Source organism: Canis aureus, chromosome 25 (assembly GCF_053574225.1).
Source record: "Canis aureus isolate CA01 chromosome 25, VMU_Caureus_v.1.0, whole genome shotgun sequence".
NCBI classification, from domain to species: domain Eukaryota; kingdom Metazoa; phylum Chordata; class Mammalia; order Carnivora; family Canidae; genus Canis; species Canis aureus.
The window spans coordinates 19,893,775-19,911,226 of NC_135635.1; the positions used below are offsets into that span (position 1 = coordinate 19,893,775).

The 17,452-nt window shown below is 35.0% G+C and overlaps 1 protein-coding gene and 1 long non-coding RNA gene across 5 annotated transcripts in view; one reads left to right on the forward strand and one right to left on the reverse strand.

Annotated features, from left to right (window-relative positions):
- LOC144297047 (uncharacterized) overlaps positions 1–17,452 on the forward strand; it is a 44,358-nt gene that overhangs the window by 22,348 nt on the left and 4,558 nt on the right. For both annotated transcript variants that reach the window (XR_013364097.1, XR_013364098.1), the window contains one exon: positions 4,335–4,460. The gene's annotated coding sequence lies outside the window, so the exon portion shown is untranslated. The remainder of the gene's footprint in view (positions 1–4,334; positions 4,461–17,452) is intronic.
- Positions 1–17,452, reverse strand: part of LOC144297048 (uncharacterized) — a 42,581-nt gene that overhangs the window by 20,305 nt on the left and 4,824 nt on the right. For all 3 annotated transcript variants that reach the window (XR_013364102.1, XR_013364103.1, XR_013364101.1), the window contains exons 2-3: positions 14,859–14,966; positions 13,047–13,107 (exon numbers count right to left, since the gene is read on the reverse strand). This is a non-coding gene — a long non-coding RNA (uncharacterized LOC144297048). The remainder of the gene's footprint in view (positions 1–13,046; positions 13,108–14,858; positions 14,967–17,452) is intronic.

Genomic DNA, 17,452 nt, shown 5'->3' on the forward strand with positions numbered 1-17,452 from the left:
GCATCTCCTCATGTGCTTACTGGCCATGTGTATAGCTTCTTTGGAGAAATATCTATTGAGCCTTTTGCCCATTGTTATACTGGGTTCTATGGGGTTTCTCGTTGTTGAGCTGTGTTTCTTTATACATTGTAAATATTAACCCCTTGTGAGATATATGGTTTGGAAATATTCTCCCATTATGTAAGTTACCTTTTCACTCTATTGATTATGTCTTTTTGATGCATAGTAGTATTATGTAGTATACACACTATTTTATGTAGTCCAACTTATTTTTTCTTTAGTTGCCTGTGCTTTTAGTGTCATAGCCAAGAAATCATTGACACATTCAATGTCATGAAGACTTTCTCCTCTGTTTTCTTCTAAGAGCTTTATAGTTTTAACTCTTCACATGTAGGTTTTTGATAATTTTGAGTTCATTTTTTGTAAATGATGTAAGATAAAAGTCCAGCTTCATTCTTTTTTATGTATCTTGCTAGTTATCCCAACACCATTTGTTGAAAAGATTGTCATTTCCCCATGAAATGGTTGTGGCACCCTTGTGAAAAATCATTTGGCCATATAAGCAAAAGTTTAGTTCTGAACTCTTTATTCCATTTGTCTATATATCTGTTTTTATACCAATACTACACTGTTTAGTTACCATGGGTATATAGTAATATTTGAAATCAGGAGGTGCAAGACTTCCAACTTTGTTCTTCCTTTTGAAGATGGTTTTGGTTATTCAAGTTCCCTTGAGATTCCATATGAATTTTAGGATTTTTTTTTCTAATTCTCCAAAAATATTGTTGGGATTTGATAGGATTTTGATTGTGTTGGTCAGTTGGTCACTTTGGGTAGTTTGGATATCTTAACATCTTTCAATTTCAGATATACCTTTAAGGCTGAGAACAAGAACCATTTCTAAAAAGCCCATTTATTTGGATGAAAGGAACTGTAAACAATCTATTCTAGGAACTCAAAATGTCAAATTCCAAGCACTGATGAGGGAGTAAAGACTGGAGCTATTTGTCAATTAAAAAATTGAAACACAACCAGTAGAATCTACTAATCTGGTGGAAGAAAAATTTAAATGCAGTTTTGCTATTATTAAATTCCTGTGTATATTAACTTTTATTTGTTTTTTTATTCCATTTCTATTGATCTATGTCTATGATGACATGGCATCATATTACATTTTTAATTATTGTAATTTTATAATTTACTTTAATATTCATTAGGCCAATTATCTATGCATTGTTCTTTTCTCATAAATAATTTAATCTTGTTCATGATTTTTTTCAAGAAAGCTTTATGAAATTTTTATCAAGTTTAAAAAAGTTCTGATGAGAGTTTTCATTTAAATCATATTAGATATATGAATGAATTTGAAGGTACTTAATACCTTCTTAACACTGAATCTTCATCATCCAAGAATTAGGTACATCTTTCCATTTATTCAAGATTTATCTCTCTATGAAAAGTTTTATTTAATTTATGTACTTCCTACATAATGTTAAATTTGACATCTTATACATAATATATATTATATGTTTGATTAAGCACTGGATTTTGAATTTTATCAAATATAATTTCTGTATTATATCGATCAGGGATCAACCAAGAACACAGAAGGCACTCCATGTAATCCAGGTACAAAGAATTTAATATAGGAATTATGGGCTTACACAACTCTTGGAACAGGAGAAACAGGTCAGAGAGTTCAAAAGTAAAGATTTCAGCCTGTAACACCACAGCAGGTAGCTCTCAAGAATTCTTGAGAAAACCAGTGTAAAACTAATGTTTGCTCATTTGTCAGTTTACAACTACATCCAGATAATAATGACCTTTCCTTCTCTCATGCCCTATAAATCTCATGTTAGTGCTTTTTATTGGTAGTCTATGGTTTCTCCTCTGTAATAAAAGGGTACAGAAGTAATGGCAAGTGAACAACTATCCAGTCCAATTTAGGATCAGCATTATTGCAATGAACATCTAATTTCTTTTAATGTGATAAATTATATTAATGGGTTTTGTAGCACTAAACCATATTTAAAAAAAACAAAACAAAACAAAACAACCCTACCTCATTTTGGTGTATTTTGTAAGATACCGTCAACTTTAAAATTATTTTATTAGTTGGGTTTTTTGTATTATATTTATAAAAGATTTGTGCAGTGATATCATATTATGGTATCTTTGGTTTTGCTATCAAGATATTTGCATTATAAAATAAATTGAGGGGGATCCCTGGGTGGCTCAGCGGTTTAGTGCCTGCCTTTGGCCCAGGACAGGATCCTGGAGTTCCAGGATCAAATCCCGCGTCGGGCTTCTGCAGGGAACCTGCTTCTCCCTCTGTCTATGTCTCTGCCTCTGCCTCTCCCTCTCTCTCTCTGTCTCTGTCTCTCATGAATAAGTAAATAAAATCTTTAAAAAATAAAATAAAATAATAAAATAAAATAAATTGAGAACATTTCTATCTTTTCTTGTATTCTGAAAAGAAATTAAATTTATCACATGGGAATTACTTATTGCTATTTGATAATTAGAAATAACTCAGAAAAACTTCTGGGCCTGATATTTGTTTTTTACCCATTCCCCACCCCTATCCCTCGTTTTATGAGTAAATACTGATCTGTGCTCTTCTCAATTTAGCCAATATCATAATAAAAATGAATAAACTTTCCAAAGGTGAAGAAACATGTACATTTGTAATGGAAATAGTCCAATAACTTGGTCAGGCTGTATTAATTTTTAAAAATAGACATATTAGAATAAAAAATTTTAATTTCAAAGACAAAAGAAAATATTCTACAGCATAAAAGCCAATGAACACAGACTGCCTATAAAGGAGTAAAAATCAGATTGGCCTTGGGCTTGACTATAACACTGAGAGAAAACCATGTATCCTCCTTTTGAGAGAATGTTTTGTTAAAAGTTCTAAACTCAGCTAAATTGTTTTTTACATGTAAAGTTACCAGAAAGACATTCTCATATATCCAGGGCTCAGAAAGTGTACCATCTAAATTTTCTTAATGAAATTGTGAAAGGGATTATAGGGGAAAGGAGGGAAAATGAGTAGGAAAAAGTAGAAAGGGTGACAAAACTTGAGAGACTCCTAACTTGGGAAATGAACAAGGGGTAGTGGAAGGGGAGGCAGGCAGGGGGTATACGGTGACTGGGTGATGGTCACTGAGGGGGGCACTTGGCAAGATAAGCACTGGGTGTTATACTATATGTTGGCAAATCAAACTTCAATTAAAAAATATATAGAAAAAAATAAATTTTCTTAATGAAAATATTTTCAAAGATATGCTCCTGTGCAATGGGAAATGCATCAAAATAAATGACAAAAGAGAGAAGAAATTATTATAAAAAAGAATTGAAATGAGCATCAATGGCACTTCAGCATTGCACTAAATTCAAATATTTGTTGGAATTACTGATGCAAACCTAGCACAAATGTCAAAACATTATTAAAAGATGTCTACTATAAAATATTTTCTAAGATTAAAGATAATCATTAATGGGATTTAAAACAGCATGGCAAAGAATTTTTTTAAAAGATTTGTAATAGTTGTATGAGCTTAGACACGAAGGAATTTGTTTTTGCGGTCACTATTGGTAAAATAATAAATCTAATCATTTCATAATTTGGAGAGTGCCTGGATGGTGCAGTCCATGGAGTGCCTGATTCTTGGTTTCAGCTCAGGTTGTGATCTTAGTGTTGTGGGATTGGGCCCCAGTTGGCTTTGAGATTTTCTCTCCCTCCTACTTGTGATCTCTTTCTCTCTCTCTCATAAATAAATAAATAAATAGGTAACACATTCCAGAACTTTTCTAAATTCAAAGCTTATGACCCAGTATTCCTACGATTAGAAATTTGTTCTAAGGAACAGGAGATAGCATGCAAAGATTTATATGCAAGATTTATCTTTACACTCTTGTTTATAACAGAAAATATATAGATCTATCATTTTCTCTCCCATTCCTTGGTCTCTATATTTGTTTTCTAAGTACTAATTTAATTTTCTATAACGTTGCCTCTTAATTAAGATTTTTAAAAATCCAATTGCATTTTTATTAAATCTTACTTTTTTCTAATTCATCTACTTTGAAATTTTGTTCTTTTTTTTTTTTTTTAATTACCTCTCTTTGTCTCACAGATCTGCTCTCTGGCCTTTCTTCCATTATTTTATAGAGATCATTTAAAATACATAGGAGAAGTCCTTTTTAAAAATGTGGTACCACTTGCACTATAACCAATGGAAATCTCTTGGATGTTATGACTGGTGAATGGTAGTCTTCCATAGGTTCCTGTGCTCTTGCTGAGATTAACCATTTTTGCATCTCAAAAGGAACATGTTAAAAGAGGAGTTAGCAGGCTGTGTTCCTGTTGCCGTGCCAGCAGGAAGTACCCTTTGAATGGTGCTATAGACAGCAATCATACCTGTGATGACTCCAGCAGCAATGTGGAAAAACAGGTAAGAAGGATGTTCACGTCTTAGGTAGGGGACTGACTTATGAAGATATAAAAAAAGGAGGGAAAAAAGATAATGAGGGCCCAGACTATACCAATTTGGCATATTCCACAATGGAATTGTGAAAAGAGGCTCAATTTCGGAAATATTTAATTGGTACTAATAACAAAGTGGTTTATTCATGTGGGAATTGAAAGAAAGGACAGGATAAAGAATTTTTCAGAAATATCTACCTTGGATGACTGGCTTAAAGATTAACTGCTAATTGAGACAGGAAATGGAGGAAAATCAGACTTCTTGAGTTTAGACAATTTCAGTTTGGAACTTACTTAGTTTGGGTTTTTAAATGAAAAACAGGTGGAAATGCCAAGTAGACAATCTAAAATTTGGAACTAGATCTCAAGTTTTGGGAGGTGGAGATAAAGATTTGAGCATTATCAATAGATTGTAGTTAAAAACAAAAACAGAACAAAAAAACAAAAACAAAATCTCTGAATCAAATTCCCCTGGAAGAAGGTAGAGCAAGGAGAAAGTTTGAGAAAACAGGAGAACATCAATATTTAAGGAATGGTTAAAAGAAAATCCAGTGAAGGGGGCTAAGAGGGAACAATTTATGATTAGAAAAAGAACTAGGAGAATATGGTGTTACAAAAGCCAAATTAGGAAAAAAAAATTTTTTTTGAGCTATCCTAATTTAGAGAAAAGAATGGTTAGAAAGTCAAAAGGATAGAGCCATCCCAGGGGGTAAAGATAGAAGAGTGGCCATTAGAGATAGTGATTCTGTCATTAGCAATCTTATAGAGAGCCCAGATCATATGGAATGTACTAGACTGTTGTAGAGGATTGAGTAGTAACAAAAAGATAAGGAAGCTCGGCTTAAAAAGAAAAGGAAGGCAAATCGTTTAATTATATATTAAACAGTTCTTTATCTTTTTTCTCTTTAATTGTATGTAAATTTTTATTAACATATAACTTAAGGAAAGTGCACAAATCCTAAGTGTACATTCAGAGAATATTCACAAAGTGAATATGGAACCACTCAGAACCAACATATAAATACACAAACTACCAGAATTTCAAAGGCCTCTTTTTACATTCCTCTTTTCTCTACCCATCTCCCCTCTTTGCGGAGCATAACTATTAGCTTGACATCTAACACAATAGATCAGCATTATTGTCTCTGTACTTACCTGTCTTTTAAAATAAAATGTAACTAATCTAACATGTTTCAATAACTTAGGATAGTTATAATAATGACAAAGTACAAGAGGGAGTAGCCTTAACCTTATTGGCTTCCATATCCATAGAGCCTGGTGGAGGGCCTGAAGTGTTATAGGTGCTACTAAATTAATTGAATGAAAGGATAGATCCTCATAATCAGTTGCCATGCTACTAATCTTCCTACTCCACAAACGTTCTATGACCTTCTCAGGGCCATTGCAACTGCTTTTGATTGAAATCATTCTCTTACTACTGTGTATGAAAACAAAACAAAACAATGGTGGAAAATGGTAATAAAAATGCTTTATCAAAGTATTAAAACTATTCACTTTTTGCCAATTGAGAGATCTCTTTTAGCTTGCCTGTTCCTTCTGTAAATTGTCACATTCTGTTATTATTTCTAGCTCTGCCACTGCCTCCTAACAACTTTCTTGAATAGCCTGTCAGTTCTGCAACTCGTTAGCAAAATCCCTGACTCATTTTTTTACTTTAGGCTTTTTTATAGCTTTAATAAATGTAACTGTTGTTATTAATAGCAAAATCCTTAAGAACGGGGATTGATTTTATTCCTTAAATCGTAAAGATAAATCCTAAGATCATAGAGTTCTATCTATCGCTCCAAAGATTTATACATTTTTGTCGTAAAATGCATTCATTTGTAGTGAAAAACAGCTGAGTGGAAATCTGATTAAAAAACAACTGTCATTGATTTTGTATGGCTCTGTTAATTGCCTGCCATTCCTTCCACATATTCTCTATTTAATTTGATCTGATACCATTAAAATATTAACCTCAGGGAAATTTACAGGGATTCAAACGTTTAAGATTAAAACCATAAGTTAAAGCTGCTTCTTTGCCCATACTCTCCACGCTTGTTCCTAACAAAAGCAAAGATTAAATGGAATTCTTTCTTGCATTTGGATAGTACATTGAACTTGCTTTGCCTGAACAATATGTCCATTATGACAAAGCACCAAGATTACTTTTATGAATAAGTATAAAGATACAGTTTTTTTTCTTTCTGTTCAAAAAAAGAATTCCAGTCTTTTTTGGGAATAGCTAGGTTGTATTGTCATATCAAAAGCTCATTTGTGAACATAAGGGTCTCTGTTATCAAAAACAAAGCAAAACATTGTTATATAAAGTACAATTTTTGTTATAGTGAGCTATAAGGAGAAAAAAATTCAAATTTGAAATATCTCACAGCTCTAGGAAGAGCAGATTTTTTGAATTGTAAATATTTTATATGAAAGAATACCAACTGGTAGTCCTAGATATTCTAGAGTATTTATTATCTAAACCCTATCTACTTTAATTCACATAGGAAAAAAAAACAGATAAAACTGATTATCAAAGCAACTATAGGAACAAATGCCAAGAAATATAAAAGGGAAAGGGGCAGAAAGAACAATTTAGTTGTACCAGAAAGTATGGGCTCAGGATAATGATTGATTTATCATAAATGAGCTTTAATCTTCTAGGCAGCCAAGGTCTTGGGGGTCGATAGGGTTACACAGCTTTTCTTTAAATAATAACAAATATCATACTGGTTAGAAAAACTTCTTCCCTCATTCAACTTTTTAAAAAGTTAATTATGTAGATCTTCGTTGAATGTACAGAACAAAACAATATTTATTTTTTAAAGCAGAGATTTTATAAAAGTTTTTGAAATATTGAGGGCCTTATGGAAGTTTATATTGTACTATATAAGTTGTTGTACTTTCAAGACAAATGTATATTTTAGTGTACTAATTGGGCTCTCATTCAATTTTAAACTATCAACATTTAATATCTTTAAACATCTTCACATTTGCAAAATGTTTTTAAAAAGCAAAAATTCAAAGGTAAGGAGTTAAGAAGGGAAGGAGCAAGGAATTGACATAGATATTTATTGAATAATTCATTTTGTTGACTACAGTATCCTTGTAATTTTGGGGTTATCTCTCCTTGGATTTATGATGCATGAAGCTATGAATAACTTAGAAAATTATTCTAAATGATTCAGAATATGTACAGCAACAACAGAACCCATGTTTCCTAATCAGTCTCCTAGTTTTTCCACAGAACAGCCCCTTTTTCTCTTCAAATATGTGGTTTTATAGTAGGTAATAATTTCACATGTTTTTCTCAACACAATAAGCATTTAATATTTACAACATGGGCAAAATGCTAGATGTTTCTTTCTGGTGAAACAGAGACCCTATATCTTATCATTTAACTGCCTTCTTTTTAAAAAACTGCTTTATACATTAATTTGAATATTATTTCTGAGAGAAAAATACTTTATCAGTGAAAGTATAGACAAATAGCAATGTTTTCTTCCTTACATATAATGTTAATTTCCTTGTGGTCCTGCTGTTTCATCATGCATTTTCTACACTTTTCACTTTCATCCCCAGCTGCTAAAACAGAATCTGAGAATACAAGATTCTCAAGTGCAAAACACAGCAGTAGAATAAGAACTGGTACTTATAAACTACCTAGGGTGCTGCAAACTTCTGGCAATTAATTTCAATGAAGTTATTTACAAGGTGCGCCACTGCTAACTTATGCCCAGATGTTTCAGTTGGCAAAATGCGATGGCCACCAATGTAGTCAATTTCAGTAACAATCACTCATTGATGGAATTTTCACACTGAATTCACAGCACCTTCGTAACATTAGAACATGATGTCATCACCTTTTGCCTCATCATAACCGTAAAAATGCCAATACGAGTTGCAACAAATTACTGCAGGCAATTGCTGAGTTCTAGAGATGTTGTAGTGAGCACCTGGGCTGGCTCAGAGTCTAGCAGCTTTCCAAGTTTCGTTACCAGATGTCTGTGGAACAACTGATGTGTGTGTGGAAAACATACACTTTTTTTTCATTTGCATGAACGATTACCAGGTCTTTGGAAGTGGTGGAAACACATGTTTCATGAAAAAAAGTTAGTAATAAGACTTTATTAGGGAAATATTTTTTATGAAAATCAGCATGGTTAGTCTTTAACATCGTGAATTAAACCTGTGTAATTATGTTTATATGCAATTATTTGTTCATATAATAAAATCCATTTTCACAAATTAGGTAAGTGGTACAGTGGATTTTGCCTCTCGGATGAAAAAACAAGAATTTAGGAAGGTTTTATTAATATTAAAATTAAAACTCAGCTATTTAAGTGCCTGATTTTGTTTAATAATTTTGTATATTTTTGGCTAACATTCATTTAATAAGTATGTCTTCCTTTTCTCAAATATCCTACATATTCCTAGAAAAAGAGACTATTTAAAATTGTGTTTGTTTTTGCAATTAATTTAACATAATATTGATTCTCAGTATAATTTTAGAAAAATTGTACTTTGTGATTCAAATAAAAAATATTTTTAGAAGAACACATATCTATGTTATTTCAAAATATATTCTCCAATCATAATGAGAATGTAAATAGGAAGGAAATCATTACTAATTTTTTTCCATGAGTCTATTTCTTCCAGGATTCTTATTTTTAATTCAAGGAAATTAAAATGATAATTTTGAATTTTTTGACAATTGAAATACTACTCCTATTAAAATAAACAGATCTCCTTTTTATTAAAGTCAAACTATTGTGCCCATTGTAATTCACTGTATTTTATAGAAGGACCTGAAATGGACCACATTCTCTTCCCTCTGGGCGACTGCAAGTAGTTGTTAAAACTATTAACAGCTGTCTGGTAACTGTTAGATTCTCAGTGATTTCATTCAGTTCAAAAGAACTCTAAATTTATCCAGGTGTTAAATATATTAAGTCCTGGATAAAATCAAAGGATATTCTATTAGGGATGCCTTTTAGGATTTGATGAATACATTATGTTCACAAAGGCCAAAGTATAGAAAAATATACTTCTGCTATTCACTAAACGAACAGGTAAGTGAATGTTTAAAAAAAAAAAAAAGAAAAGAAAAAAAGAAAAAAAAAGAAAAGGAAAACTTCTGTCTTCTTTAAGAAGCAAATATTTCAACAACTTTACTGAGAAATGAGAATTACACATACCATTAAAACAGACCTGTTCACTATCAGGGTGCAAACTGAATGAAGTGCCAGAAGCAAACACACATTAATAAGCTGGATAGTAATGAAAAACTTCTTTGCAGCTTTAACACTTAGGAGATAGACACACATCACTCTTTGCACCGCTGTGAAGTTCACGGTGGTCCTGGGGTGCTGCCCTGATGACTTAGTTTGCCTTTCCTTCTTACATGTCCAGGAATCCCTCCACACCTCCAGGGAGTCATTATGAGCTGTGGGGTGGTGCCACTTGCAGGCGCCTCATAGGCATCTCTAGGGAGGTGCAGACCAGAGAATCACTGAGAGTCACTATGAAGCCCACATTTTCTCATTCCTTGTTTGTTATAAAACTCAGGCCCAAGGGGGTATGAAAGAACACCACATGAATATAGTCCCCTCTGTTTTGTTAAGAAAATGTAAATGTCTCACTGTTGGATTTTTAACCCGAAATGATCCTGAAAGCTTGACCCAAAGGCAAGCTAACGGACTACCTCCTAATGCCTATGTTAAAAATGAGCTGCAATTTGTTTTTTAGTCCTTGGGACATTTTTACACTCCCATTAAATAAAAGAAATAATCACAAAGGAAATTAAACCACAAAGAAAATATGTTAAAGCTATGTTTAGCGTCTGACCTAAATATATAAAACAAAGGAAATACATGGTTGCGGTTAGGACTTGATCTTTAACCAGTCTGTTGCATTTACAGCACACAGTAACATGGTAACAATATGTCAGAGAGATTCTTAAGCTGTATTTACTCAAAACAGCATATTTGGAAGAAGAGTGAGTTATCCCACTGTTTCTTCATTTGAAGTAAAACGTCCAGTTTTTTAGAAGTGTCGGTAATGTTGAGAAGGTCAGAATTGGTGATTTGGGGATATTTACTAATCATATCTACCCCATATGCAACTTTGTTTTCTGCAAAAAAAAAAAAAAAAAAAAAAAGTGGAATGTCCATGGCTAAAGCAAGTCACCCATATCTGTACAGCATAAAGTTCTAGCCTTCACCGGCAATCTGGTCAAAATGATTCCCATTCCAACTCCCCACCTCCCTTATATTTCCCAAAGGATGGAACAGTTAAAGGAGTTCAGTGCTGGCACCCAATATGCCTTTCAGTTGTCTGATGGCTTATGATAAGTTAGAAGTGATACACCACATTTCTCCACTGCTCTATTTGATGTCCATAAGTGCATATATTAGTGACGGCAAGCCAGCAAAAGTAGCACTCAAAATCTTTGCTTTATACCTCAAGGGTAGTCCTGATATGATTCAGTCTGAGACTCAGGCTTTGACACCACATGACCATCATTTTGAATTGAACCTTCAGGATTTTAGCCATTCCAAAAACTTAGTCCAGTTCAACTTGCAAGTAATTTTAAACCTAGTAGATCATATGCCAAAGTAGAAATTATTCATTGCCAATTAAGTTTTTCATATTATGAAAGGATTAACACAATGTTTTTATTATGACCTGGAGGCATTGCACAGTAGGTATGATATTTATACAGTACACTGCTCTGCAGATTAGTATATTGGATTGCTAAAAATCAGATGTGTTCTATATGGTCTAATCCAATCAGGTAGTAAAAGATCCTCCTCAGGCATGGGTGAGTGGTTGAAAGAAATCCACTCTACTGGGAAGACATGCTCTTGTCTAAGGTAGCACATTGGGCCTTTTCCAAGGACCTGTTGGAAGAAGTGGAGTTCTGCTATCCTCTTGATGTGAATCTCACAGAAATTTATAAATGTGTCTGAGAAGTTTGTTTTTGTTAAAAGAGTGTTTTGATAACATCTTAAATTTTCCTCACTCTTTGCAAAGATATTTTCTACGTGTATTTTCTCACTTACTTGCATTTCAGCTTTCCCCACTAGGTTCAGATGACCTGATTATTTGGGGGCACTTAGTATCAAAAACAATAGAAAATTTACAACCGGAGTAGAAGAAAGACAAACCAACTTCCCTGATAAAGTATTTCTATCATGATTAAATTGGGCCCTTATTTGCAGGTGTCCCTAAAAAGTGCATCAAGGCAAGCAGGCATCTATCAGTGTAACACAGTGTCTACAGAGGCGGAGAGTTAGCCTACCTCAGAATAAGCCATCATGCCATATCACGATTGGGTGGTGCCTCAGGGGGCAGCCTTTAGCATCTGTGCCAAAACCTTCACTCAATAGCTGTTGACGTCCTGAGAGACAACCCACAGAGCACCTCTAGGACAAAATTAGACTTGGGAGTTTCCTGTCCCTTAATTAAATTTCAACTGCTTTCTGCAGTGACAAGCCTCTGATTAGAGGACGAGTTCAAAGAAAATCTAACACAGTTACCTATGGCTCTCTCATGAGCTTTGATGCAGTCCAGGGTTTGGCGCACACCATGTTAAGGCAGCCTGCTCTATCTGTCTTCACAGTGACAAATTTAATTTGTGTAAATCATGAAGCCCGGAGGGAAAGTTCCTCTTCTTTGTTGAGTTTTTCCCTAAGTGTTCTAATCCACGTATATGAACCACACATAAATACAGTTCTTGGGGAGACCATTTCTCTTGGTTCGACATGAAGGGTCCACAAAAGCCCACAAAAGCTACCAACAAAACCTAGGTGTGAGATTTTCACCCCCTCCAACAGCTACTAACACCAAATAATGCTGGCATGTTAGAAGCATCTCGCATATACTTATCACTCTCAAAGAGTCACAAAGATCCCAGAAAAGACCCGTAATGCATTTTGTGCGTATCTTCATGAGGCTTTCGAATTCTTAGTCTCAAACCTTCTCAAAGCGGAATCTATAAAGATTTCTTCAAAATGTCACTTAGAATTTGCTCCTCTTTCCCTCTACTTAAAACTAGTATGGACCATCCATTTTTCAGTCAGCGTTTTCAGAAAGGATCAACAGAAACTTGAAGAGGCAAGAAGGAAAAATGTTTCCACTTCTACCAGACTTAAAAGAAGTTGAGTATCTTTTCAGATTTTTCTTATTAGCATTGTAATAGAAAACATCTGTAATAATTGAGTAAATTAAATACATTAAGACAACAAATAAAAGGAGCTGTAATGAATAAAATACAGAAGACCCCATGCGGCCGCCTGTTCTTTTCTTGACAAGCAGCAGAGTCAAGTAGCTGGAGCCGTGAGTAACTGTGTTGGCAGGAAAGAGACCCATGAGCGGGGCTGAGAGCTGCTGTGTGCTAATATGAAAACCAGCTTTTATTTATTTCAGCACCTTTGTAACCGAATGTTATAGTCTGCCATTTCTCTCCAATTTTCTTAGTCTCTGTGAAACAGCCGCCTCTTAGCTTCTTTCTCCTGTATTGTTCTTGTCATATCCCATTTTCTCTTACCTGCCAGTTCTTTCTGGTTTTCTATTGTCAGAGCAACCATCTTCGCCCAGATTGTCATTTCCTACCAAGATGACGGGAAAAGGTTTTGAGCTCGTATCTTTCTCTTTAAGTTTAACCATTAGATAGTTAACCTTTTCTCAACTCACTCAGGTAACTCTCAAAACTTAGAACTGACAGCTGCTGGATGGAAAAAAGAAAAAAAGTCTAAGTTTTTTGACCCCACTATCTATGGGCCTCTGTCACCAGGTCCTTCTAAAACTATGCATTTTCATTTATATAATTCTACCATTAGTCCAACAGTTTGTTAGCTTCATGTAGGCTACGAGACTATTGGTTCCTATCACATCCCTATTTTATGTGCACGTAGCCATGGCTCACATCTCTTTGCCTTTGTATATATTGGTCTCCCAAGAAAAAATGATTTGCCCATTTCTTTCACCAAATGTTGGAATAAAATACTAAGAAGTGGCATAGAGTATGGCTAACCTGGAAAGAGTAGGTCCCATGAAAAGGTAATACAATTTAAATATTTTTTTTTAAGTACTCCACTGGCCTAACAAAACATAAATAGGCTTGATTTGACCTGTGGGCCACAAATGTGGCAATCTCTGAGGTGTGATCACTTTTTTCTTTAAGATCAGTTAAAAATTAGCCTTTTTCAGAAAGTCTTACTGAAGAATTCCATCTTTTGTCATTATTTTCTATTTCTTCAGTAATTTAAATGCAGTTTGGCTTACATTACTATATATAAATTTGCTTGTGCTCTCTATTTTGTTCATATATAGATTTCTCAATTATTTAGAAAATTTATCTGGGAAAGCAGAGGTCACATGTTTTGTTCTTTTGTCCTTGTGTTCTAAAGATAACTCCTACCCCTTATATATAAAATGTGTTTGTCGAGCATAAAAATGAATTGATAAATCAATATATTATCAGGGCATAATATGATACGTATCAATATGTTAGCCTTTGAAATCAACATATTAGGGTACAATATAATATATATCAATATATTATCATTTGAAAAACTGTCTCTTTAACCTACATGTAGCCTTTTCTCTAATTTCTTAGAAATAAATAAGAAAGTAATGGAAAAAGGACAATGAGATTTTAGACGATACAAAGAGAAGCAAACTGGTGCTTTGGTATGGCTTACTTAGTGCTGATAGGTTTACTGTCAAGAAAGTTAACTCACATACCAAAATAGCACTGGGTTGGAGATTCTTACTAAATTTACAACCTTGGCCAACTCATATTTTGGGGAATGTCTCCTTACTGATAAAATGCTGTGTTTGTGGCAGGGGGTGTGGGCAAGGTGAGAGTAGCCTTTCTGATGGGCATATTTTAGAATATCTGCTTAGCCTAAGACCATCCCCTAATTAACTTCCACCCCACCTCAAGCTACAGGGATATACTCCTGAAAGCCATTTTAGACAACGTGATCATTTCCGGCCCAGAGTTCATTGGACTCTGAGTGAACATCAGTCAGTGTCTCTTCCCCCAGGCTTTGTAACTGTGGTGGAGAGAAATAAATTCCGTGCTTAGCATTGTTGAGCATGTTTCACATTGTAGCATGTAGACCTGGGCCGTATTCCACCTTCCTGACCAAGACACCAAGGAAGCAGGGTTGGACAAGGACAGAAGAACAAAGCACAGACAAGAGATAAGTGATAGGATCTGCCAGGATTCGAGAGCCTTCTGTTATCAGTTCCAGTTACTCTCCTGTTCGGTTACCAGCAACAAACAGTCCTAACCTTCAAGATTGCTCTCTGCCCTAAAATGCTGTGAGGCTATACATTTCCTTTTTCTCACCTGTAAAATAGAGGCAGTAAGTCGAAAAGCAGTTAACAGAGTAGTTCATTTTAGCAGGACTTAGAAAACTGTGTCGTCAGCCAAAACTGTCCGCCAAAGCTAGGTTTCCTGGGATAGAGGGAACATTTGTCATAATGACACATATCTTACTTTCTACCTGAAGTGATGATATGGAATTCAGAAAAAAAAAATAACCTAAAAATCTGTGAGGATTACTAAGGTAATATCTGAAAGAAGTTTTAAATTTCCCAAATATAAGAACCATATGGATTCAAAGCACTTTATGCATTTCATTTCTTTTTACATATGTAAGAAACCTGAGTAGAGACTCAGGTATGTTACACATAATTGTCGTAAAATTACCCATAACACTTTCAACTTTGTACAAAATAAATCCTTGCTGAGTAGTTTTAAAATTACTGTTTGATCTCTCAAACGGACTAAATAAAGAGAATAACTCAAAATACTATGATAGGTCCTACACTTTTACACACCGAGTTGAAAGAACTTAATTTTACTGGGTGATTGTCAATTTCAGTATCCTTGGAATTTCTAGCAGCTGGCTTCACGCCACATACTCTTCTGTGTAGATGCAGTAGTAGACTCTTGCTCTAGGACAAAGGGCTAATAACATAGAGGCTGGTTTTCTACCGCTCAATGCTCCCAGAAACATAACTATAAATGAGAAAAACCTAATATGAAAGAATTGTCCCCCAAAGCAGATGTTTGTAGTAGCCTCTCCAAAACAAAGCATCTCTTTGGAAGAGCACCTCTCTCCTTTATTTTAGCCTAAAAGTCTTTCATTTCTCAGAGAAAGAGGGGACAAGGAGGAGAAGAAGGAGGAGGAGGAAAGACAAGAGAAAAGAGGAAAAGAGGAAGCAGGAAAGAAAACTCGCTTTCATCTACCTCTGTTTACACTCAAACTTCCTAATAGTAAAACCCTAATGTTACCACTGCCTGCCTCCTTTCCTCTCATGAATCCATTGCAATCTGACTTCTCCCTCTTGCATTCAGAAAATTGTTCTTGTGATGGTCTTGGGGCCCCATACATGCAAAATGTGCTGGGCATTTGTCAATTATTACTGCAACAAATTTTTCATGGATTTCAAAATATTTACCAAACTCTATTAGAAACGCTTCCCTTTCTTTATGTGATGATACTTCATCACCTATCTCTGTTGGCTCTCTCCTACCCCCTCTTTGGCCTCTTTTTTCTATGTTAGGTCCTTTCACACTCTGGTTTTCCTCCAGGACTTTGACCCTGCTCTTGTTTATTCTCAACACACTCTCCCACAACAGTCTCCTCCACTGCTGTGACACCAGGCACCATGTATTTATGACTCTTGACTTTCTGTCTTTAGCACAGAGCATTCTTTTGATGTCCAGATTTGTATTTCTGGGCTCCGAACAGACGTCTCTGCTAGGTATATTACCAACACCTGAAACCGAACATGTCCAATGTTAAATCTCCTTTATCCTCTTCCCAATTCTTCTCCACTTCATTTGATTTTAGTGTCCAAGTCAAAAGCCTCAGGATCACTTCCTTTCTGTTACTCATTCACCCAAGTCAGTCATTAAATCTGGCTGAGTCTACAGATATCTCTCGGATCCACTCCATGACCACAGTTTCTGCCTGACTTAACACTCTCATCATTTCTCACCTATTCCGTGGCAGGAGCCTCCCAGCAGACTTCTCTGCCTGCAGGCTTTCCCACCTTTCATTCCTCCTGAATCTGTACTCTATACCATTGCCTCTGGTATCTAAAGCACAACACTTACACACTTCCCTGCTTAACATCTTTCAATGACTTTTCACCCCTGTAAAAAAAAAAAAAAAATCTCTATCTATAAATCTGCTCCTTTCCTTGATGAACATAAAAGGCCCTTGACAATCTGATTGTCCTGTCCCCTGTGAATCGTTATCTGCCTACTTACCCTAACTCATGATGGTTCAGCCTTTAACGCCTCTTTGCAGTTTCCCAAACATGCCAGTCTATTTCACATCTTCAAGTTTGTGGGCAGGCTGAAGCATTTGCTTGGAATTCTCTTCTTTGCTCCTGCACCTGGCAAATTCCTGTTCAGTATTTGAAAATTCCATAAACATCAACCCCATCTTCATATGACACTCTTCATCCATAAGCACAGAAGCATCCACATTTTTCTCACTGTGTTATAGGTTATAACATGAGGGGAGTTCCCATTAATCCATGATGCCCCTGAGAAATGTCTTTATTTTAGTGTTTTAAACTATGCCCCGCGTGTAATACACGTTCAATGCACATTGGTTGAATGAATAACGAAAAAATACAAACAATGACTAGAGAGAGACCAGCTGGTTGAAAGTGGTTGGTATCCCTTTCCTGTGCCGTTTGGCCTATAGGTAATAGCATGGGCTCGTTGTCTTCAATCTTTTAAAAGCAGACTTTCAGAGAACTGCATAATCAAGCAAACATTTGAAAACCAAACTCCTTTAAAACAAATGGTTTCTTAAGACAAGTATATAAACTAAAAGAAACTTTGCCCTATTGTTACTAACTGATGAAATAAGAGCAATTAGGTCTGGCTTTCTCCTTGTTAATTCTTCCACTAGAAAT